The sequence below is a fragment of the Camelus ferus genome, chromosome 6, assembly GCF_009834535.1.
Source record: "Camelus ferus isolate YT-003-E chromosome 6, BCGSAC_Cfer_1.0, whole genome shotgun sequence".
In the NCBI taxonomy this organism is placed as follows: Eukaryota; Metazoa; Chordata; class Mammalia; order Artiodactyla; family Camelidae; genus Camelus; species Camelus ferus.
The window spans coordinates 49,961,168-49,984,332 of NC_045701.1; the positions used below are offsets into that span (position 1 = coordinate 49,961,168).

Below are 23,165 nucleotides of genomic sequence, written 5' to 3' on the forward strand. Positions count from 1 at the left end.
AATGCCAAGTGATGTATCTGTCAATTAGATAAATACATGTTTAGAAAGGCTACATACACGCAAGATGAATCCACTAAATGTCCTAATCTAAAAATTTTAAACTATTAGAAATACTTTTTAAATTTTTTTCACTGAAATGTAGTTGATTTACATGTTGTGTTATTCTTATATGTAGCATAGATTCAGCTATACATGTACATATATATATTCCTTTTCATATTCTTTTTCATTATATGGTTTTAACAAGGTATTGAATATAGCTCCCTGTAGGAGCTACAGTAGGACCTTGTTTATCTATTTTATGTATAGTAGTTAGAATCTGCAAATAAATCCTGAACTCCCGCTTTATCTCTCTACCCTCTTTCCCCCCACCTAGTAACCATACGTTTGTTTTCAATGTCAGTGAGTCTGTTTCTGTTTTGTAAATAAGTTTATTTGTGTCTTTTTTTGTTTTATATTCCACATATAATTGATGCCATATGGTATTTTTCCTTCTCTTTCTGGTTTATTTCACTTAGTACAGCAATCTCCAGGTCCATCCATGTTGCTGCAAATGGCATTATTTTATTATTTTTTATGACTGAGTAGTATTCCATATAGTGTGTATATACACACACACACACACACACACACACACATATATTTATATATATATATATACACTACATCTTCTTTATCCAGTCATCTGTCAATGGACATTTAGGTTGCTTCCACATCTTGGCTATTGTAAATAGTGCTGCTATGAACACTGGGGGCATACGTCTTTTCAAATTAGAGTTTCCTCTGAATATATGCCCAGAAGTGTGATTGATGGATCATATGGCAAGAAACACTTTAAAATCCTATTGTTATACGCATGGAGATAGAGACTTACTCTTGTTCGCATTCAGCACAAACATGCTTTTCCTCTTTCTTGCCTTTTTCCCAGTGTTGCCTATACCTGGTATGCTCTAACGTCCTTTCTGATTCAGTTCAAATGCTGTCTTTTTCATGGAGTTCTTTATTTGCTGGAAGCTTACCATGTACCCCAAATTATATTAAGTTAGAATAAGGCTTTCTTTCCATTAGTATGTTAGATAAACCTACACCCATAGGAATTAACATAATGTTATATTTTGAAGTTTCTGCATCAAATCATACCACATTTCCAGTAGCAGAACCACAGTTCCATTAAGATACTGAATTTGAATTGATTATCAGACTAACAGGAGAGAGAATTCTTAAAGTATAAAATGCATATTTGTTGCAAATTTTCAGCACATGAAAGGTAGGATTTTAAAAATCCTGATTTTATTTAGTTCAAAAAATTTCCAAATGAGTATAAAGATGACTCTCCACAGAGACTTGTTTTGCAGCAAGCAGTTTCCCTCCTACAAAAATAATTTATGGAGAGGTACACAGTGGTTTCTCAGAATTTACAAGTATCCTGAGGCTTAATTAGTAGATCTTTCCTATGTAGCGTGATGAATAACATGTGGAGTCTCAAATAACAGGCTGGAAATTGAAGCAATTCATGTGATAACCAAGTAATCAGCAGTTTAGGTTTTAAATCATTAACAACGTCTAACTGCATTTATGTGTGCATCACCTGCCCTGGTACATCTGCTTGGATGAGTCTTGGTTGACAATGTATGATTTTTTCCCACTAACCTAGACATTTCTCTGGCCATAGACAAGCTTTTCTTCTATCTTCATGATGGAGCAATGAGTTAGCACAATCCTAACCCCTTCATCCTAGTCTCTCTTCAAGGTACTCTCCTTCTTCTTTTAATCCTATTCCTCTAATAATCATTCAGAGTAGAAGTGGAAAGTCTTTCAAGAGCTTTAGAAAACACAAAAGTATAATCTTTCCAGGCAGTGAGAAGGATGCAGTCATTACAAACTCAAGGACAGGTTTTCCATCCCTGGAAATATGTGGAAATAACTATATAACTTCCCAGTGATTCAATCTTTCAATACCTACCTTCCATTGCCTGTTTTCCACACAGCTCTTTTTCAGAGTAACTGTCAGCAACATCAAGAGTAAATGAAAATTCTGAGTGCTTTTCCTGCTAGTTAAATTTTGGTGGGGTGACCAGCTATATGATACATTATGAAAATCTTTCAGTGTTTTTAAGTGATTCTTTGTAATGTCATTTAAACGCTATTTACCTTTGCATGACTATACTACAGTTCAAACAAATGTCTTATCCTTACATAGTAAGGTTGGTTCTATACCATTAAGATTATTTAAAATAATAAAATAGATAATAAACATATTAAGGATATCTTTGAACATTATATATTTTATTTTTAAATTTAAAGTTATAAAATATAAGATAATGGGTTAAATTCAGAAAAATAGCTAGCTGTGAAATAACAAATATCTATGTACCCAAACATAATAAACAATAACAGTTTGGCCAGTTTTCCTTTCAATTATTTCTTTGATTATTTTTATATGACAGAAATATAACGTTTCAGATAAAGTTGAAGACCTAATTTTTACTTGCCTTCCTCCCCAAGGCATTCATTTCCCATTTTATTTTTGTAGAGGAAACCACTACCCTGTATTTGCTATATATTTTTTCATAAATTTTACATCATATAAATGAGTCCATGATAATACATATTGTTGTTCATGTTTAATTTCCTTAAATCCCATTGTACTGTAAATTGTGTGAAATTTCCTTCTTTCATATTTTTCATTTAACAGAATATTTTCAATAATTATCCAAGTGGATACATATAAATCTAACTTCTATATTTCATTATTTGATTAAATCATAATTTATTAATCTATTTTTCTAAAGAAGACCTTTGAATTTTCTCATTTTGCTCTATTAGAAACAATTCTGCATTGACCTAAACTGCATTTGTGTCCTGATGGATGACACATCTTAGAGGACCCAGAGTTCCTGTAAGATTTATACCTAATATCAACAGTACTCAGTCCTTGGCTATGTATACTTCAAGTCTGTTAGATGATGTCAAGTTATTCTTCAAAGTGGAGATCCCAATTTACTTCCCACAAGTTGATTAAGAAAGCTCTAGTTTCCCATATTCTAGCAGATGTTTTGTGTTAAGAGAATTTTGACTTTTGTCTACAAATGTGGTTTCATTGATGGTTATTTATCCTCACGGTAACCTATTTCTTTTTAATTATATCTGCTCTTATTTAACGTTTTCTAAAATTAGCTCATTTTAACTTTCCAATTTTTTTTATTGAGGTTGAGTCAGTTTACACTACTGTGTCAATTTCTGGTGCACAGCTTAATGTTTCAGTCATACATGTACATACGTATATTCCTTTTCATAATCTTTTTCATTATAGGTTACTACAAGATATTGAATACAGTTTTTTGTGCTATACAGTAGAAACGTTGTTTATTTTCTATATAGTAGTTAGTATCTGCAAATCTCCAACTCCCAATTTATCCCTTCCTACCCTCTTTCCATCCCAGTAATCATAAGTTTGTTTTTTATGTCTGTGAGTCTGTTTCTGTTTTGTAGGTAAGTTCATTTGTGTCATTTTTTTTAGGTTCCACATATGAATATCATATGGTATTTTTCTTTCTCTGTCTTACTTCACTTAGTATGACAATCTCCAGGTCCATACATGTTTCTGCAAATGGCATTATTTTATTCTTCCAAAGTCGTTGATAAAATTTTTCTACTCTTTCAATAGATGTGTATGAAGTGCCCGTCACATACTGGGCCATGTACAGAAGGGGCAGGCACAGTCATAGCTCTGTTTGCAAATATTCCCTCAGGCTTTTTTTGGATGACTCTTTCTTTGGCCTTAGGTACTTTCTTCATATGCACATGCTGATCACAGTATTAAGCCAAATAGTTTGTTATCAGAAAATTAATAAAAAAGGGTTAATTTTTCAAACATTATGTTGAGTGAGATAAATCAGACAGAAAAAAATACATAAGACTCAAATCTATTAATTTTGGAACCAGACCTAAGTAATATTTGCTGTTAAAAATCATAATACTGTTTACATATGAACAGTTAGTGACTGGAAAGGGGCACAACCAGGACTTCTAAGTTGGGAGATACATTCTATTTATTACCAGTGTGAGAGTTGCACAGGTATATTTATTTTGTGAAAATTCATTAAGCTATACACTTATGATTTATAAACTATTCCTTATTTGTGGTATATATTACAAATAAGTTAACTAATCAATAGAAAATTGGGACATGAAGTTGAGGAAACCTAAGCTAAGTAGGAAAAAAAATGGATGAAACAGAAGAAAATGATATAAAGAATCAATCTAAGAGGCAAAAAATGAGATTAAGCAAAGTTCTAGAAAGAGAGCAGAAAAACTTGAGATAAAATTGTCAAAGAGATTACAGAAAGAGAAATTTCTGGATCTGAAGGAAATAAGTCTTCAAATGAAGACTCAGAGCCTTCTACAATGAATGTGCATTTTGTGAAATTAAAACAAGAAAAAAATTAAAGGAAACACCAAAAGTAAATGAAAATACTAACAAACAAATCAAAACTTTACATACAAGTGAACCAGAAGAAGAATAGTGTCAGCTAGCCCATCAATAGCACTGGGCATGAGAGGACAGTGGATTGATGCTTTTAACTTTCAGTAAGGAAATGTAAGAAACTGATTTTCTATTATTTTCTGCCTAGAATCCTGTCCCAAATGAAACAAATGTAAAGAAAGTATAAAGGCATTTTCAGGTGTGCAATATTCTCTGAGTTTACCTTGCATGCATGTTTATTAAGGAATTCAGTGGAGAATTTATGTCCAACAAAACAAGACATTAAGCCAAGAAAGAAGGTATGAAAAGAAACTTTGGATCCAACCTAGAAGAAAATAAAGGGAAGTTCTAAAACCATGCATAAAGAGCAGTCCTTTGAAAGAAATAGCAGGATGAGAATTTTGAAAAACCCTCAACTAATGATGAGGACATCTGATAGATGGTGAAAATGGACATTCACTAGAACTTGATACTTTGTACATTGTCTGATGGGTAATATGAGAGTTCAGAATTAGGTTCACATTCAAATACAATATGATTATATTTTAACTTGGCACTGAATTAAAAAAATCTTATTCATGTGGTCAAAGTTATCTGAATAATATCATTAGTTTTAGGTTTCTAGAATCTCAGAAGACTATATTTACTAGAAGATATGAAAGTAAAGAATTTAGGAGATGGAAGGACGTGGGGAGAAGTGAAGGGAATGAGGACAATGCTCATGTTCTCATCTAACAACGTAGAGTCAAAAGACAGTGTCTGTGGTTTACAGAACACGAAATGTTTGAACTTATTTGGAGAGGCGGAGGTAATGCGAAGAGGGAATACAGATGCCAATACATGAAGGATGATAAAAACAGAGATACAGTTTAATTTAAGGAGCTGTGCTTTTGTCATAAACACATCTGCATCACAACTTACGTGTACAAAAAATATGTATCTTTACTTAATGAAACTATTCTATTTTTACTCCTAAGCCTCCCACCTAGTTTCTGATTACTGTTCTATCATTGGCAGGATTCTATGGCTGCTTAAAGGTAATATCTACCTTTTCTCTCTCAGCTTGTTCAGAGTCTGATACCCCTTCCTGACTGATACAGCTTCACTTGGGTCCCTCGGGCTGAAACTTGCGAGATGCAGCTGCATCGTGTATCTAACGACTAATCTAGCACCCCACGCCCAGGCTGTGAATGTGACTGTCTCATCTGGGAGTCCTCCTGGCAGATCCATTACTTACCTATTTAGCATCCATGCCACAAATAAAATGCAGGGACGTGGAAAGCCTAATTTCAGACTCCATTTGCCAGAACAAGATGGTGCAAAATTAAAGGGGCATGGTGGGAGGGCGGCCCTGCAATTGTTGCCAGATCTCTAAAGGGAACTGGACTGGTATTGGGATTGGTAAAGGGAACTATTGCTACTGTAACAAATTCCCACGCCCTTAGTGGTGTAAAACAACACAAGATTATTATCTTGCAATTCTAAAGGTCAAATGTCTGAAACAGGTTTCACTTTTACTAAAATCAAGCTGTCAGTTGGTTTGTTTGCATCTGTTTTGTTACCTTTTCTGCATGCTTGAGGCCACCTGCATTCTTTAACTCTGGGCTCCTTCTTTCATCTTCAAAACCAACAGAATAACATTTCCATATCTCTTGCGTTCTTCTTTTTGCCTCTTCTTGGATTCTTGTAATTACACTGGGTCCACAAAGGTAATCCAGGAAAATCTCCTCATGTCAAAATCTTTAATTTAGTTGGCAAAGCCCCTTTTGTCATGTAAGGTTAAGTATAAACAGGTTCCAGGGATAAGGACATGGACCTCTTTGGGAGGCCATTCTCCTTACTCCAGGAGCCAAGGATAAAAGTCCATTCTGCACTAATTGTCTCCACTACATTTCCAGGAAGACGATTGTATAGATCTCAAGAAGATAGTTTTTTTTGAATAATCCTATCTGGCAGATACGGAACTGATTATTACCTTATTCTTTCTCTTTGCTTTTTTTTTTTCCTGCAACAAACCCTCATATTCTCTAAGCCAGATAGTTGTCTCTCAACAGGGAGAACTCAGATACTCAAGAAGCAAACAAAGAACTGTACAAAAAGAAGTATCAAAATATTAATGTGTTAAAAAGCACATTCTCATCTATCATTTAGTGAGTAAAGAGAACTGTGAAAATATAAAGAAATATTATTGACATAAAGTTATTCATTAGAAGTGTCAAAAATAATGATTGAAAGATGGGTCTCTGGATTCAGAGGGATGGGGAAGAGACGGTATTATTTGATTCTTTAGCTATGAATATGATTTAGATACGAAGCAAAGTTTGAAAGAAATTTTAATAAAATACTGGGTAAATTTCTGCCTAAGAAATTGATCTGGAAAAAAGTGGGGGTTAAAATAAACTCTTTGAGTTACAAATATTTCAATAGTCTGAAGGGATTGTTTGTACAAAGCACAAACGGATGGTGCACCCTCTGGGTAAATGCAGCCCCAGAGGGATGCACCTTAAGAAAATAGATGTCCTTATGCTAATTAGTCAAATGTGCCACTTCCTCTGGGCAGATGCAGTTATACGCCTGAGCTCATAGCTTGGCAAGCAGAGCGTAGGCTGGATTTCATCCCCCATGGCCCATCAGCCGGAGACCCTCCTGAAGTCTGCAGCCAGAAAAACCAAATGAGGCACTCATGCATGGACAATTCAATTATCCAATATTCCCAGTTACGTTACTGCAAATTGGCTGAAAAATACAATACATGCAACTTCAGAATTCAAAGAACTGTTGGTGCTTATATGTGCTGTTGTTGAATTTTGATATAAAAGGACATAATTTCATTGGCGTTTCTGCCATTTTCAAAAGTTTCATTATTGGATAGCCAGTAACAACATTGTATTTTTTTCTCACTTTATAAAAGTCAGTTTTGTGCCAAGGACAAGGCGGTCAAATTAATATATCTTCATGCAGTTGGAAAGGCGGTTCCTTGCTTGTGAAGAATTTGAAAATAGATAACTATAAGCCACTCTGGCTTTTTATTATGACCATGTAATTGCTGCAATTAATGGCTTGTATATAATATCAAATCAGCCTTTGAAATTCTTAAAACTTAATTTTATTATCAATTTATTATTGCTTTATATTTAATTTTTTATACTTTTCACTTATTACACATTAAGAAACATTGTATCCAATGTAAAAGTCAATATGGAAAACTCATGAGTATATTCAAACCCTGGCATGTGCAGATTCAGCCACCTGTATTCATTTCCAGAGCACATCCATAATCATTTGGAATTATTTCAGCTTAATTCTGATCCAGTCATATCTCCAACTCCTGTAGTACTACAATTCACTGAATTTAATCAGTAGTTTTGGAATTAAAAAAAAAGTGATAGCATAGTGATTTTTGAAGACAAAGAAACCGAGCTTACTTCAGTTCTATCACTCAGTACAATCACTCAGAGATTTTACTTGTATTTAAAATTTAAAAGCGCAAATTTAAAAGAGGACAAATTATAAGATGCAAGATTTTTGTTTGATATACGCAAATTTTGTTTGATATACACAAATATTGAAACTTTTACTGAATTAGAAGGTAATCTTCAAAAAATAAAATATCTTCTCTTTAAATTATTTTTTCTTGAAAGTGAAGAATGAATCAAGAGAAAAAGGGAAGTAATTTGGATACAGCAGTATTAATGTCTGTCATACAGACTCTTTGTTCATCTGCTTTAGCAAGAATCTCACAATTGTAATGTAGAGACAAACGAAGACACTTATGGAATGAACTGAAGTGCTTATCTAGCTCTGCACAGCCTGATTAGTATCCAGGATGCGTGTTTAGTGGTGTTGTCAGCCCTGCTGGTTACAGTGTCAGTGGGAAGCAGAGTAGCAGGCAGGGTGCTATTACCACTGCCCTTTCAAGACCTTGGTATTGAACACAGGTGCCCTTGATCTGTGTTTCTGACCCTTGGGATCTACATCCTCAGCCTATATGTCAACAGCGGCTGTCTCACATATACTATTGCTTTCATATGAACAGAAACCATAGATTTCAAGTCAATGAACCAGAGTAGGAAGGAAGAAAGAAATTGAAAGTCAGACACTATGGTGTGGGTTAGTTCCTTGAATGCAGGTAAGATTTCTTCCAAGTAACTATTTAGTAGAAGTTTGGAAGGGATGAGAGTATCCAGGTGAAGGCGAAGGGGAGGATGGAGAAGATCAAACATTTAAGTCCTTATTTTCTCTTTAGTGCATTTAAAGTGATAGGAAACACGTACTCAGAAACTTTTGCTTTTGGCTGTTTTAATCCTGGGGTAATTTCCTCTCCTACATAATAACTACTGTATTCTTTAAGGCAATTAAGAGAATTAATTAATACTTAGTACTGTCTACTTTGTGAGATTCATTATTACAAAGACTTTGATTTATTCATACCAGATTTTTCCTACGGATTAATGGTTAATTTTATAATTCACAAATCTGAAAGAGAATTTTAAGTGTAGTTTAAATGTTACAGAAATGTAATTGTCCTAAGCTACTTTTAGTGAAAATGAGCTCGTTAAGATTCTAGTATTCAACTCATTTTTTTTTTCTAAAATATAAATGAACAAGGTTAGTATCCTATGGTACTACAAGTTACACAAGCAAGTAAAAATAGTGCTAAAACCTTGGTTTTCTAGGACAGTTGGGGCTAGAAGCATTGCAGGTCTTTCTTCAAGAAGCACATAGTCATGAATTGTTCAGAAGGTTAACTAAGTTACAATAGAAGCAATATTTAATCTTTGTTTTCAAGAAGGGTATGCACATTGAAGTTTCAGCATAACAAACCAAGTTTATTATAAAATTCATCATAAAAATGGACTTCCTTATTTTTTAAACACACATTCTAAAAACATATACTGGTTATTAATATAAGATTATAGTTATTGTTGTACAGTGTTATTCTAGACTAGATTTTGCTGAGAACTCAATTTATATAATATTCCTGCCTTCATAGTTTGGGTCCCGCGAGCCTTAATTTAATATTTTGATTAAAATGATATTGAGTGTAGACAAGAAATATACACAAAACTGGCATCTAGAACTCTAGGATGCAATATTAAGTTTAATCCTGATCTTGTGTACAAGTTTTGTTAGCTTTATCCTTGCGTTTTTTCCAACGTGTACTTCTTGCTAGTGATCTGTTTTGAACCCTTTGTCTTTCTAGGTTTGGGGCTTGTATTCATCAGTATAGTCTTAATTTATGCTGTGGTAAGAAACAAATCCAAAATATCAGTGGCTGAACACTACAAAAATTTGCTCAACCACACACTATGAGTTCCACATGGTCAGATGGTGGTTAGATTCACAGAGCATTTAGATCCCGAAGGAATTAGCAGCACCACCATATTGTATATGGTCATTACGGGGTAAGTAGCTTCCTCCACTCTATAGGCACAGAAAGATAAACCTGGAGAATCACACACAAGTTTTTCAGTGCCTTGGCCAGGAAGTATCAAACCTCTTCTACTATGTGTCAATGGCCAGAACCAACCACATGACGTCCATCTAGTTTCCAGGGAGGCTAGGGAGGTAAGCGAGGAAATGGGAGGTTTGGTGAACACCACTGTCACAGTGCTTCCTTATTCTTGCCAGCAGCTACATTTTTATACCATGATATGAGTGCAGTGTCTTGGAAACTGCTCTCTCATCACCCTCCATCCATATTTGGATTTCCAAACATTGTCTGCATCTGTACTCTTTATCTCAAATTTTGGAGTGCTCTTTTGATAACCATGAATGGATGTGGGAATTCCTTATTGCCTGTTGTAAAAAAAAAAAAAAAAAAAAAAAAATGGCTGTACTCATTGAGTGTCCCCAGGCTCTCTGATAGGAGAAAAAACATCTCAGAACAGGCATTAAAATTACTTTTGTAAATATGACTCTGACTAAAATTCAGTTAACTCTGGACTGCCTCTAGTCTCTCTGCTCCAGAGGCTCAGAAGATTTTGAAATGCCCTAGTAATAGAAACTGGAGAAGCCAAGGGATAGCAAAAGACTCAGTTAATTTCTCCTTCCTCTACTCTTCTCACCCAATTATCTGTTTCACAGATTTTCCTGCCCAGAGCATTTTTCTCTATTTATACAAATTTTTTAAGTGCATTAAGGAAAATAACAATGAAATAGGGCAATATATAGGTAGAGAATTTGGTTGCGTGGTTGGTTTTCCTTTAAAATTTGCTCCTGGGCTTTGCTTCATGTAGTGAAACTCGGGGAAAATATAAGAGCAGAAGAGACTATGCTTATAAAGCTTACATCATGGAGAATCCAAGAGTATGAATATGCTCCAAAGATAAGCTAATAGGAAAAGAATAGAGAAAAAGAAGTTTGAATTCTGGCACCTCAACTGATCAATCAAATACTGACCCCTTGTGTCTTGAAGAGGAGACAGAGCTAGGGAGAATGACAAGGAGTACTATCCTAGTGGAGAGCCCTCTGCATAAAAACATATGATGAAAGCAGAAATAAAATTTCCCAGTGTCTCCATTCTTAATCCTTTAGGGCTTAGCCATTAAGCTTATGATGAACTGGAAATATGGTTAATGCTTCATAAGAACTTCCCACCTTCAAGAGGCCAGTCTCCTGCAACAACCATAGCCTGTTATATATTTTATGCAAGAAAAAAAAGTGAAGAATAGCTTAGAATTTTACCTCAGGAGATGTTGAATGACCCAAATAGTAAAATTTTAATTAAATTCAAGAATACTATGCCAATGGCCAACCATGGTGTCCTTTTGTTTTCTATCTCAGAGCATGACCAGAAAATTCCTTTTTGGCCAAGATGGAGTAACAGGGGCAGGATTTATTCTGCCTGCAACAAAATCAAGAACAATAATACAGAACATAAATACAGAGAAAAATGAAACAGTCATTTCCAAAACACTGGACATCAAGCAATGAAGAGAAAGGAGACGAGACACAAATAAGGTAAGCCCTCCTCCCGCCCAACTTACTGCTTTGAAAGAGCTTCCAAGCCACAGTGCAAGGAGTGGACGCTGGAGTAGAGCCCACCACTTTCCCTAAGTTGACAAGACAGAGCTGAATTTCTGAAGAGACCAAGAAAAATGGTGTTCACAGAACAGAGTAATAGAGAGGAAAGGGCATCCTAGAGACAGAATCCAGGAGACTCACAGAGGGTCCACCTAAAGTATTCAGCAAATTACTGGTTAGTATATGCATGTGAAGAAAGTACCTGAGGTCAGGGAAATAACCATGTAATAATAATAAAAAAAAAAAATAGAAGAGAATAGTACCTGGTGTTCAAACAAGGCTGATAAACTGGAAAAATTGATTAATTCGTGGAACATCGGACAGAATATCCAGCAAAGTCTTGAGTCAGAAGTAGGAACAATAAACCCTAGAGTGGGCACTGCTCTGGACCCACCTAACACATCATTAAAAGAGGTCCAAAAGAACTAACCATTTCTAAGTAACTTCACCACACCTTAGAACAAAGTTCAAGAGAAATTTTAGGAGTTAAAAATTATCCAGCATGGAACAAAGCAAAATTCACAATGTCAGTAATCCACCAAAGATTATCAGGCAGGCAGAAAGGCAGGAAAAGAGGCTCAACAGGAGGAGAAAAGTCAATCAAGACACAGAACTGACACAGACGTCTGAATTATCAAAAAGTCATTGAAATAGTTATCAACATTATAGTAAAAAGTAGAGATGTAGAAGATATTTTTAAATGATCAAAACCAAACTTCTAAATGTGGAAACTGTGTCTGAGATGAAAAAATTCTGGATAGGATAGATGCCATATCAGATATTACAGATAAAGATATCAGGGACTGTGAGGTATAACAGTAGAAACTATTCAAAATAAGATACCGAGAGAAAAAAATTAAACAAATGAAAAGAGCATCAGTAACTTGTAGGTCAGTTTCAAGCAAACTGCTATACATGCAACTGTAGACTTTCAGTGGGAAGGGGTTGGACAGACAAAAAACTGAAATAATGGTTGATACATTTCCAAACATAATGGAGGCTTTGTCTGACAAAACTATAGACTATGAGATGAGTTATAATCAAAATTATTTTTGAAGAGTCCTAGGAAGCACCTTGGAGACCAAAATGATACAGTAGTGACATGACCTGGTGAATGGTAGTTAAGATGGGGTAGAGACAAGACCATTGGTGGTGAGTGAGGAGGTCCAGTAATTGAGACGTTGAGCTATTGAAGGATGGTTTTAATCACAGTACTATGACATAATTTATGATGACAAAAACAAGCCAATGTAAAAAAATGCTTAATTATTAATTGAATAACATCAATATATTTTATTAATCTTGAGATTTAGTTTCTGATGTTGTCTGTTGAGAAAGAGGGGTCAAAGTAAGTATGGTTAGAGTGAAAGGAGGGACCTGAGACTCATTCATGCCTAAGGAAAGAACAAAAAGAACAAGCAATTAGGAACTAGGGAAGACAGCTGAAGCTACCCATATTGTCTTCATTCGCATGGAAAAATGTTATAGAAACACATTTATTTATAGATAAATCAGAACATCACTTTGAACAGGTCTTCCTTATGTTGTCAGTATTAAATGATATTATAGAATATAATTCTTAGGAAGAATTTCTCAGCAGAGCCAAATCTTCAAATCTTGTTGATAAAATCCTTTCTGAAGCAGAAGTCATATTTATTTAAGAACATAAAATCTGGCTCTAAGGAGCACAGTTAACTCCCCTGGATGTGGGATTTACCTGAACAGATGCTCTGGTACTTTTATTTGAAGTAGCAAATGAGGCCACATGCATTTTCAGAATTAGCACTTACAACAGATGAAAATTGGACGTTGTACCCATTTTCACTGCTGTGGGGATTGTGCTATGAGACACCCCAGATGTTACTCTTTGGCAAACAGTTGTTATTTTTTGTTTGGAACTCAGAAGATTATCTTACGATTCTGGATGTGTCCCAATCTTACTCTCCAAGCGTCTAGCCTAATTTAGTCAAGCCGATAATGTAAATGGACTTCCTTACTAACAAGGTTATGTGCAAAATGACAGTTCACGTGGTTTGGGAATCCTTCATGAATAACACTGCCTTACCCATGTCGTGCGATGTACTTCATTGTTCAATGAATGATGGTGGTTTGTTGAACAGAAGGCTCCGTGTTCAACATGGAGACAAATTTCTTAATTTATACTGTGTGTTACAGCTTTCTCTGGGCTGTATGGGTTTTCATTATAGCATGAGATTTTAATAGATGCTGAAAGGCAGGCTGCTTCTTATTCAACAATGGTAGTTGGTTAGTTTTGTTTCTCTTTAAGTATTTATGATGTCATACTTTTCATAACTTTAATTTGTATTTTTGATTTTATTTTTTCATTTACATTCATTGAGAATTCAAACTATTTATTGAACCTCGGGAATGAAACAGACAGATGCTGTAAATATTTGTGTGTTCCAAAATTCTTCCTTCTTGGTGGGATGTCCAAAATTGGTTTCATGTAGCCAAAATACATCACATGTAGAAATTTTCCTTTTTGCTTCCACTAATGCTGTAAATAGATGAGGCCCCACTCTTCATTCAAGCTACTTAACAAGTTCTCTTGGCCATTAAATGGACGACTCTCATTGGGGTCAGGTTGGGGTAATTTCTCCAGTCATGGTTATTGACTGGAGAAATTAAAAGAGCCAGAAGTTGTGCTTATCTATTTCAGTGAAGAAACTACCACCAGTGCAATATCCACTCTTGGAGCTGCCATTTAATTCATATCATACTAGTCTCTTTCAGGCCATTAAGACCCATCTATTTTTGCAGAGGTCATGCAGGTAAAGTGAACAGAGATGTCCTGGAAACTGCCACTCTCTATCCAAGCTACTGAATGTAGCTCTAATCTTTGCAACACCACCCCCATGTAGTATAGCTTCTTTTGAAGGGGGAGAGACCAGTTTAAGCCATTTCCATTTGACTGTTCCTAATAGTTTTTCTATAGTTCAGGGAACCAAAATGAGGATTCTGTTACCTGCAAGATATGACTATGAGACACCCCACAGCCACCACAGAGCTTCTCAAATGTGCTGCCACGTTAATTAAGTCATTATTGATTTGATGAAGCGAATGTCCTCTGAGACCTTCTGATATATAGAGTAGGCAGTTAATTCTTTGGTCTCAAATTAAAAAAGCAACTTACTGTCTTCACCACCTTAAGGCTTTAGAGCCCTTTACTAACACACTAGGGATTATCAGCATCAACAAGGCAGTGCTTATTGTCACGTGACTGGTGATACATTTCTAGAACCTCATCATAGAATGTGCTTTCTAGAATAGTTTCTTGTACCGACTTTCTTACCTTGAGTTTTCCCCAAAAAAGAACCTGAGATAAGCATTTAAGTGCAGTTTTAATCATTTGGGAAGTGACTCCATAAAGTTGGAGGGAGGGAGTTGGGAGAATAATTAGGGAAGTAGTTAAAGCCTAAGAGTGCATAATTGAGGTACTTCCAAGAGCAGTGGGGACTGAATTCATCACACTTCCTGAGGGGTGTTTGGAATACCTCCCATTGGTATTCTGGGGAGAGTAGGCTGAAATATTTATCCATTGCTCCCTCTGGTTGAGCTTTAGCTGGAGGGGTATTACTTCTTTTGCCTTCTGATTGTACTTGTACACTGACTGCAACATCAAGGAAAGTCTGGGGAAGAAGATGAAAATATAGGCATGGTCTGCACTTTGGGACCAAATTCTCATGCAAGGTGAGAGTCTGAGTGTGTGTGCAACTGTCCATTGTACACGTGGCTAAAATAAAAAGTACATTGACGCATGTGAGGCTGGGCTTCCACCTCAGACCAAAGAGAAAGTGATGTACAAGAGTTCAGAGAATGCTGTTTTCCTGAAGCCTTCCTGAAGAATGTCATTATGGGATGAGTTTCATTCAACCAAGACTAGGGAAACTTTATCAGAAGGATTGCCAGTGAGAATTAAATATATTCAGTTAGAGATCCAAGACTAACACTAGGATGGGAACAAGAGTGGATGAATACCATGTAAATGTTGTATATCCTGATTAGGTAATAGGTGGGAACCTTTTCTCCACATCCTCTTATTTTCTATACTTTTTATCACTTCAGCAATTTATCCTGGCTAATTGATTTATTCCTCCTACTCAGCTTGGAGTTTTCTTGTCCTCCAAACAATGAAACCTCGACTTTGCCTGGACTAAACTAGAATTCATATATTCATGTATACACTTGTTATGTTGTGTGTGTGTGTGGGTGTGTGTGTGTATGTTAGAATAAGCTTCAGAATACTTAAGAAGCTTGCCTAAGTATGTAGAATCTTAGTGGAGGAAAAACTAAGGATCTAAAGGTAGGATTGAAGTCTACTTCTTTGTGGTCTAACACTGCATTTCTCTGTACAATAGGATGTATCCATTTCCCACATAACTTTTAGCCCTGTGGGCTCATAATAATAGGTTTTGAATTATGGTAACTTAATTTGAATAGAAATTATAATCACAGAATTTGATGCAGATGTTGGGTTTAAAGGTTATTTGGTCCATCTTTTCTGTCAAGGCAGGGACTCCATCTGACAGGAGACAATTCAAACTATTGTTTATAGTCTCCAAAAAAGAGGCCCCTCAAACCTCACAAATCAGACATACACTGAGGGCAATTTCTATTCTTAGAGGGAAGTACTTACTTTAAATTGCTCTTGTTTTTCTTAATGCATCTGTTATGGGCTGACCTTTTATTTATATGTGGCTAATTTGCTAATACGTATGAGAGTGAAAGAATCCCAAGTTGTCTGTCTCTTTCTCTGTCTGTCATCTATATATTCAAATTAGGTTAGAGACACAAGAAAGACTCCAAACCTATATATCTATACACCTATATCTATATCTACACATATTTATATACACACACATATATATATACACAGACACATATATTTTAAATGTACACTATAAGCAGACAAGACTCCAAAACACTAGAAGGAAATGAAGGAATTCAAGATTTAATCACATTTCATTAAAAAAAACACCTCATAATTTATTTTTCTCACAGCCCAAGTTTGACTTACCTAAACAGCTATTTCCCACCTGAAAAGTATGACTACCAACTCGAGAAATCCTGAGCTGGAACAGATGACCTTTTGGTTTCTGCCTTGAAATACCTGGAGAAGTATTTAGAAGTTTTACTAATACAAGTTTTCTATCATGAAATAGAAAGTTTTCTATAGAAAATAGAAGTTTTCTATTATGATTGTGCGATTTCCCTTATTTGCTGGAAAATAATAAGCTATAGCGTGTATATGTATTTCCCCACAATTTGTAAGACATGCGCCTGTCTTTATTATTTCTGAACACAATCCGTTACAGTGCTTCTGTTTATCATTATGACAGCTGCCAGTTTTTTTGGTTAGTATGTATTTACCTCAAAAATTCTGAGATATCACAGACATAACATTCCTAATAGGGCAGCGTCAAATTAAAATTATGCAAAAAGAATAATGAAATGAAACAAAGGATGTGTGTTTTGTTAATGATTTTGAAATCAAGCCAGAGAATGCCATATGGCCTGCTATTCTGAAAGCAAAAGAACCCCAAAGATATCTTATAAAATGGGCTTACCTTTTACCTCCTGAGTCTGGTATTATAGAAATCCTTAAGCGAATGCCACAGAAGTGAGGGCAGCTCCCATATCCAAAGAACACACTAGTTTTCCTGCTGAGATGGCTTATTCAGTATAGTATGCTCTAGATTCCTCAGCGTAGCTAAGGCTTTAAACTTCAAACAGCTCCCTAAAGAGGTGAGAAGAAGGAGACGTGTGAAGTTGACATCTTGTCCAGACTATGCCAGGAAAGGCAGATAAGAATACAATGGACTTCCCTGTTACAATTGTATTTTTCTAAATAATGGTAAAGAGGATCTGATATATTTTAGTGGCAATCATTTCACTTATTCCTTTATTCAAAAATCTCAAACTAGTCCAGAGTAAAACATTCCCATCACTAAACATGACGTTGAATAGAGTGAAGATGCAGTGTAATACAATAAACTGTGAGTTATAGATTGCCCATATCACTGTTCCTTCCTGCAAAACGATTTTGGTTCTTTTCTAGTTGTGTCATTTGCTGGACGTATTTCATGTGCATAAATAGAAGGTGTTGACCTCGCTTTCCCTGAGAATGTACATTCACTACCTAATCAAAGATCTCCCGATGTGATTTATTCTATTTGCTCCTTATTATTTACAATTTGTTCTTATTATCTGGTGGCTCAAATAAGATTCATTCTTGGAAAACTGTATATACTATTGAAACTTTACTTGCAAAATACTCAAGCAATATTAATTTTCACTTCGTTTCATTTATGTGGCTCAATCAATCATGGAGACTGAATCCCAGAAGAGACTTTTGGATTTCAAATTATCTATATTTAAATTTTTTTAACTATAAAATTAATACATTATTGTAGTAAAAAATAGAACACACAATTCAGCTAACAATAAGGGCTTAGGTTATATCCTTCAAGGTCTTTCCTTTTGCTCATACAAACATACTCAAGCCATAAATACTTATATGGGAGGTTTGTTTGTGGATTTTTTTCCAAAATTGAATTATACTACAAATCTTACTGAATACTACTTTTTAATCTTAGCATGTTTTTCATGGATATACTTACAAGTTAGTAGATAGGATGTAACTCAATATTTTCTACTTCCTTTTGCACATAAACATGTGTATATATAGTAGTGCATATATTGATTAATTTCATTTTTTTTTAATTTTAAAAAATGACTTCCCTGCTTCTTCCTTCTTGATTCCCCTTCAAGCCAAATAACCTGAGTCAACAACTCAGAGTATATTCTTTAATGCTTTTTAACACAATCATATACCCATGCACATACATACAAATATGTATTTCTTTTCTTCACTGTACAATACCTATGTAAAACAGTCTAAGCCTCTGTTAATGGATGCGATCTATAATTTATATTGGTTAGCTCCACAGTAATTCTAACTCAGTTCAAGCGTAATTTATTATAATGAACTGGTTAAAGAGCGAGCACTACATTTTCCTGACTCATTCATAGCTAGAGCTCTGATTTGGGAGATAAACTGTGAGCAAGACATTCATTTTGCTGGCATGTTTCATGGCAGGCACAGTAAGTTTGTGGAGTTTGCAGCTTTGGCAGCATCTTGCTGATTCTCAAGTTCCTGATCATGACTCTCCTGTATTGCCAGTCGAACGGCATGGTTTTGGGAATCCTTTAGTGGTGTGGTGAAGCCATCTCACATCAGCTAATCAAGGCTATTGTACATATTTCTTCTCTACTTTGTCATGTCGGTGGATTGAAACTGCCCATGGTGGGAGTATTTGTACTACTACCTGCACTGGACAAGTTATATGAGGAAATGACTAGGTTCAGGGTTCCTTAGCTTACTGGGATCACAGAATGATGGAGCATCTTTTATTATCCTGAATGAAAGTCATCACTTGTTCCAGAGGCACTGGAACAAAAATTAGAATAGTGCATGAGTGAAGTTTAATTTTCATCTTCTGTTTCCTTATGCAAAAAAAGGGGGGGAAAGGGAAATGAATAAAAAACATTGGAACCCACTTCGAAGAACTGAGACAACTACAGTTTCCCCATATTCCCAGATGTCCCTGAGACCCCACTGGTAACAGAATTGGCCCTTCCTCACCTGTCTGAAGATGCTAGTCTTGTCTTGGTAAAAGACCATGTAACATGAGTAATCTTGCAAGAAGATATCAACTTCTTTTATGCTCTACCACTACCACCCACCATTACCTCTACATCCATAACTTGAGTCAGATACTTGCATGCCCAAGGGACAAACTACAAGGAATACTCACTCCAGAGGAGGAAATTTGAGATTTTGATAGTAACTAAATCACTCAACACAAATAATTTGTACAAAAAATGGATTTTGAATTTACTAGGCAAAAGAAGATTGAACAAGTCCTAGGTGAGACTGAATTTGTTAATATGGGTGCACTTACCCAAGACTATAGGTTAACCTAGGTGGTAAGAATGGACCTCATTATTTTATTGTGTTGATTGGGCAAATCTAGACTTACAGTGGTCAGTGATGAATGGATTTGAGATTATAAAATTATTTGTTTTTATTTTAGTGTAAAACACATATCTGCTCCTATTAGATTCCAGATATAGAAAGATATCGGTGCTCTCAAATCATAGGATGGGAGTGAAAGTGGACCTTGAGGTGGCCAGAGGCCAGGTTAACAAACAATATTGTCATTTTCTATTTGTGCTACCATGATGTGAGAGTTTATAAAGTGACAGTTGAAGAATGGATTTGCTAAAGTATGTTCATGGGAATGTTACACTGGATTTATCAGGAGTACCCTCTTACCCGCCACTTGCCTATGTTCTCTGGAAAACTCAGAGAAAATTTTCTTTACCAGACCCTTGAGAAATACACTGGAGAAGGGAGTACAAGCATCCTCAAAAGGATCTTCAATGACAAGGGAAAGGGTTCTCATCCTCTATAGGCTGAGAATGAAAATGGAAGATGCTGTCACTGCATTTGATTTATGGATCTAAATTTGGACAAAGGATGCAGTTTAGGAAACAATCAGCTCTTAAGACAGCAAGATCCCTTTGAGTGAAGGGGAGGCCCGTTACACTTGAGATGTGGCCTTAGTAACGTCATACCTGCATTCTGTAAATGTTCCTTTTACTCAGCTTCAGAGGGAGTGGTGGTCTTTATCAGGGTAATTGTGCACTGATGTAATAGAAATAAGAGAAACCCAAGGGGTGATTAGAGAGATTCTGAATGTCACAGTGATATACTCATCAGAGAGGAGGCTTATGGAAATAAGTAATGTATAGTTTTGGTTCCAAGCCTGTCTCACATTGGTTCCAGTTGCATGGATGAGACTATGCACTGATGCTGTTGATCCTGTTACAAAGTTATTATCTCAGTAATAGGCGTAGTACATATAGATTTATAATAAACAGCAGAGTCCTTACCCTGCCCCTCTGAACTGTGCAGTGAGGGCCATCAGGATAGGAAAACTCAAGTGGAAATCCCTGGATCATTCCCTTTCTTATCATGATGATCTTTCAGAAGATATGTCATGTTCTGTTAGAGAATTGGAGCAAGTGGGATCACCACTTCAGCCCTGGAACATGCAGGTGTACTGATTCTTATCATATCTATATTTAAGTACTATATTTATGCTTAAAGGAGACAGATGTTTCCTGGAGAATATTGAAAACATAGTAATGTGATGATTCCAGTTTCAGCTGTGTCCCAGATGTGTTATCCTATTGGAGGAAACCAATAAAATCAGGTTGTCAGGTTCCTACCAAGGCACCAGAAGGAAACCTTTCTGCTTCCATAGTCTCCTCTGGGCTGAAGTAGACTGAACCAACTTACTTAGCTTGGGGAATTTTGCAGGGCTGAATTGTTCTTGGAATCCATCATATTCTGCTCCTAATCATCAGCCTCCTGACACACATCCCCCAGCCCCTTTATGGCACCCCCTGTGCTCTTGTCTGGCCCACAGGAGGAAGCATAGTAATTCTCTATCTGTACCAAGTGGTACATGCTACTCTGCAGGCCCAAAAACTCTTTTACACAGGATGGATGAATATGTTGGTATTGGAGTTGTGATTGGAAGGAAGTGGTTTTGTTCTGATTCCATACACCTGAAGTTCACATAACATAATAAAGAATTTGTCTGATCTTTGTCCTGGGTACCTGGGAGAGAAACTCAAACCCTTGGATTTTCCTGAGTGATGGGATACCTTTGTTATTCATGGTGGGCCCTGATGGTTTACTTGGAGGTGACTCTTAGTGCCTTTTGATATTTATGCCAGAGATGACTCAGAATTGGGGATGGTCATGCCACGAAGACCAACCATGTGATTAGAAGGTTTGGGCTTTGAGTTGTATGATACCAGGGTAACCTCCCAAGCTCTGGGGAGGGAGACTATAGGCTCCAGGTAGTTCCAACAGGTAGTCAATGATCCAATCAATAATATCTGGGATAAGAGACCTCAGTTAAATCTCTAGACACTGAAGCTTGGTGGGGCTTCCTGAGGGTGAAGACAACAGTGTGTCCAGAGGGTAATATGCCCTGATTGCACAGGGAAGAAGCACAGAAGCTATGTGCTCAGGACCCTTCAAAACCTGCTCTTTTGTGTCTCTTCATTTTGGCTGGTCCTGATTTATATTTTTTAAAATAAAACTGTAATAATACCTAAAGCATTTTCCTAGGTATATATATTATATATGTATATAAAATATATTTATATTTAATATATATCTATAAAATATATATTATATATTATATATATTCTTTTTAAGATTATTTTCCATTATACTTTATTACAAGATATTGAATATAGTTCCCTGTACTGTACAGTAGGACCTTGTTGTTTATCTATTTTATGCATAGTAGTATGTATCTGCTAATCCTAAACTCCTTATTTATCCCTCCCCTCCTTTCCCCTTTGGTAGTCATAGGTTTCTTTTCTGTCTGTGAGTCTGTTTTTGTTTTGTAAATAAGTGCATTTATATTATTTTTTTAGATTCTACATATAAATAATATTGTATGGTATTTATCTTTCTCTGCCTGACTTACTTACCTTAGTATAATCACCTCTAGGTACACCCATGTTGCTGAAAATGGCATTATTTCACTCTTTTTTATGGCTGAATAATAGGTTTAGGTTGTTTCCATGTCTTAACTATTGTAAACAGTGCTGCTATGAACATTGGGGTGCATGTACCTTTTCAAATTAGAGTTTTCTCTGGATATATGCCCCGGAGTAGGGATCATATGGTAACTCTGTTTTTAGTTGTTTGAAGGACACTCCATACTGTTCTCTATAGTGGCTGCACCAGTTTACATTCACACCAACATTGTTGGAAGGCTCCTTTTTTTCCGTGTCTTCTCCAGCATTTATTTGTAGACTTTTCGATGATGGCCATCCTGACTGGTTGACGTGATCCCCTGTGGAGTCTGATATTAATCCTGGGTGATTGCCTTGCAGTATTTTATCCCCTCATACAAAATTTTAACCAAATAAAATAAATAGTGTTTGTGCTTGATACAGAAAATATTTGTGCTGTGATGAATGTAATGTCAAATATTAGCTTGTCCAATTGTCTCTGGGCTATTTAATTTAGTTGGTTCTACTGCCATCCAATGAGAGTAAGTTTATTTTTTATGCAACTGTTAGTTTTATGATATTCTAGTGGTCTCATACGATAAATCAGTTAGAAAACACTTTGTAAATGCATCGCTATCATGATTCTTTCTGTTACCCGTTTTAACTTCAGTGACTAGCAAAGGGCCTAGCATGCATTATATAAGGACTCAAATACCTGGTGAATGTTGAAGATTGGTAGAAAGTTTTCTCCTCTAAGAATATTCTATTCTAATTGACAAAAACAAAACAAAAAAACAGTTTGGAAAGCATATGTTCTACTGATAAAGTGTAACAAAAATCATCATTTATTTCATAGAAGTTTTATTCTTTTCTGTGATTGACTTATGGGTGTGAGTTAGATAAGTATCTATACAGTGAATTAGAGCTTTCCCACTAAGAAGCCATAAATATGTTACCGGGTTACCTCTCTTCAGGGATCACCACAGACCTCAGCCAATTTCTTCTAGCTTCATCGGGAGCTTCA

General features: G+C 35.8%; 1 long non-coding RNA gene across 5 annotated transcripts in view; it reads left to right on the top strand.

The window, feature by feature from the left end:
- LOC106730238 overlaps window positions 1-23,165 on the top strand; it is a 579,289-nt gene that overhangs the window by 26,302 nt on the left and 529,822 nt on the right. For all 5 annotated transcript variants that reach the window (XR_004320690.1, XR_004320693.1, XR_001366677.2 and 2 more), the window contains exon 2: window positions 11,273-11,449. This is a non-coding gene — a long non-coding RNA (uncharacterized LOC106730238). The remainder of the gene's footprint in view (window positions 1-11,272; window positions 11,450-23,165) is intronic.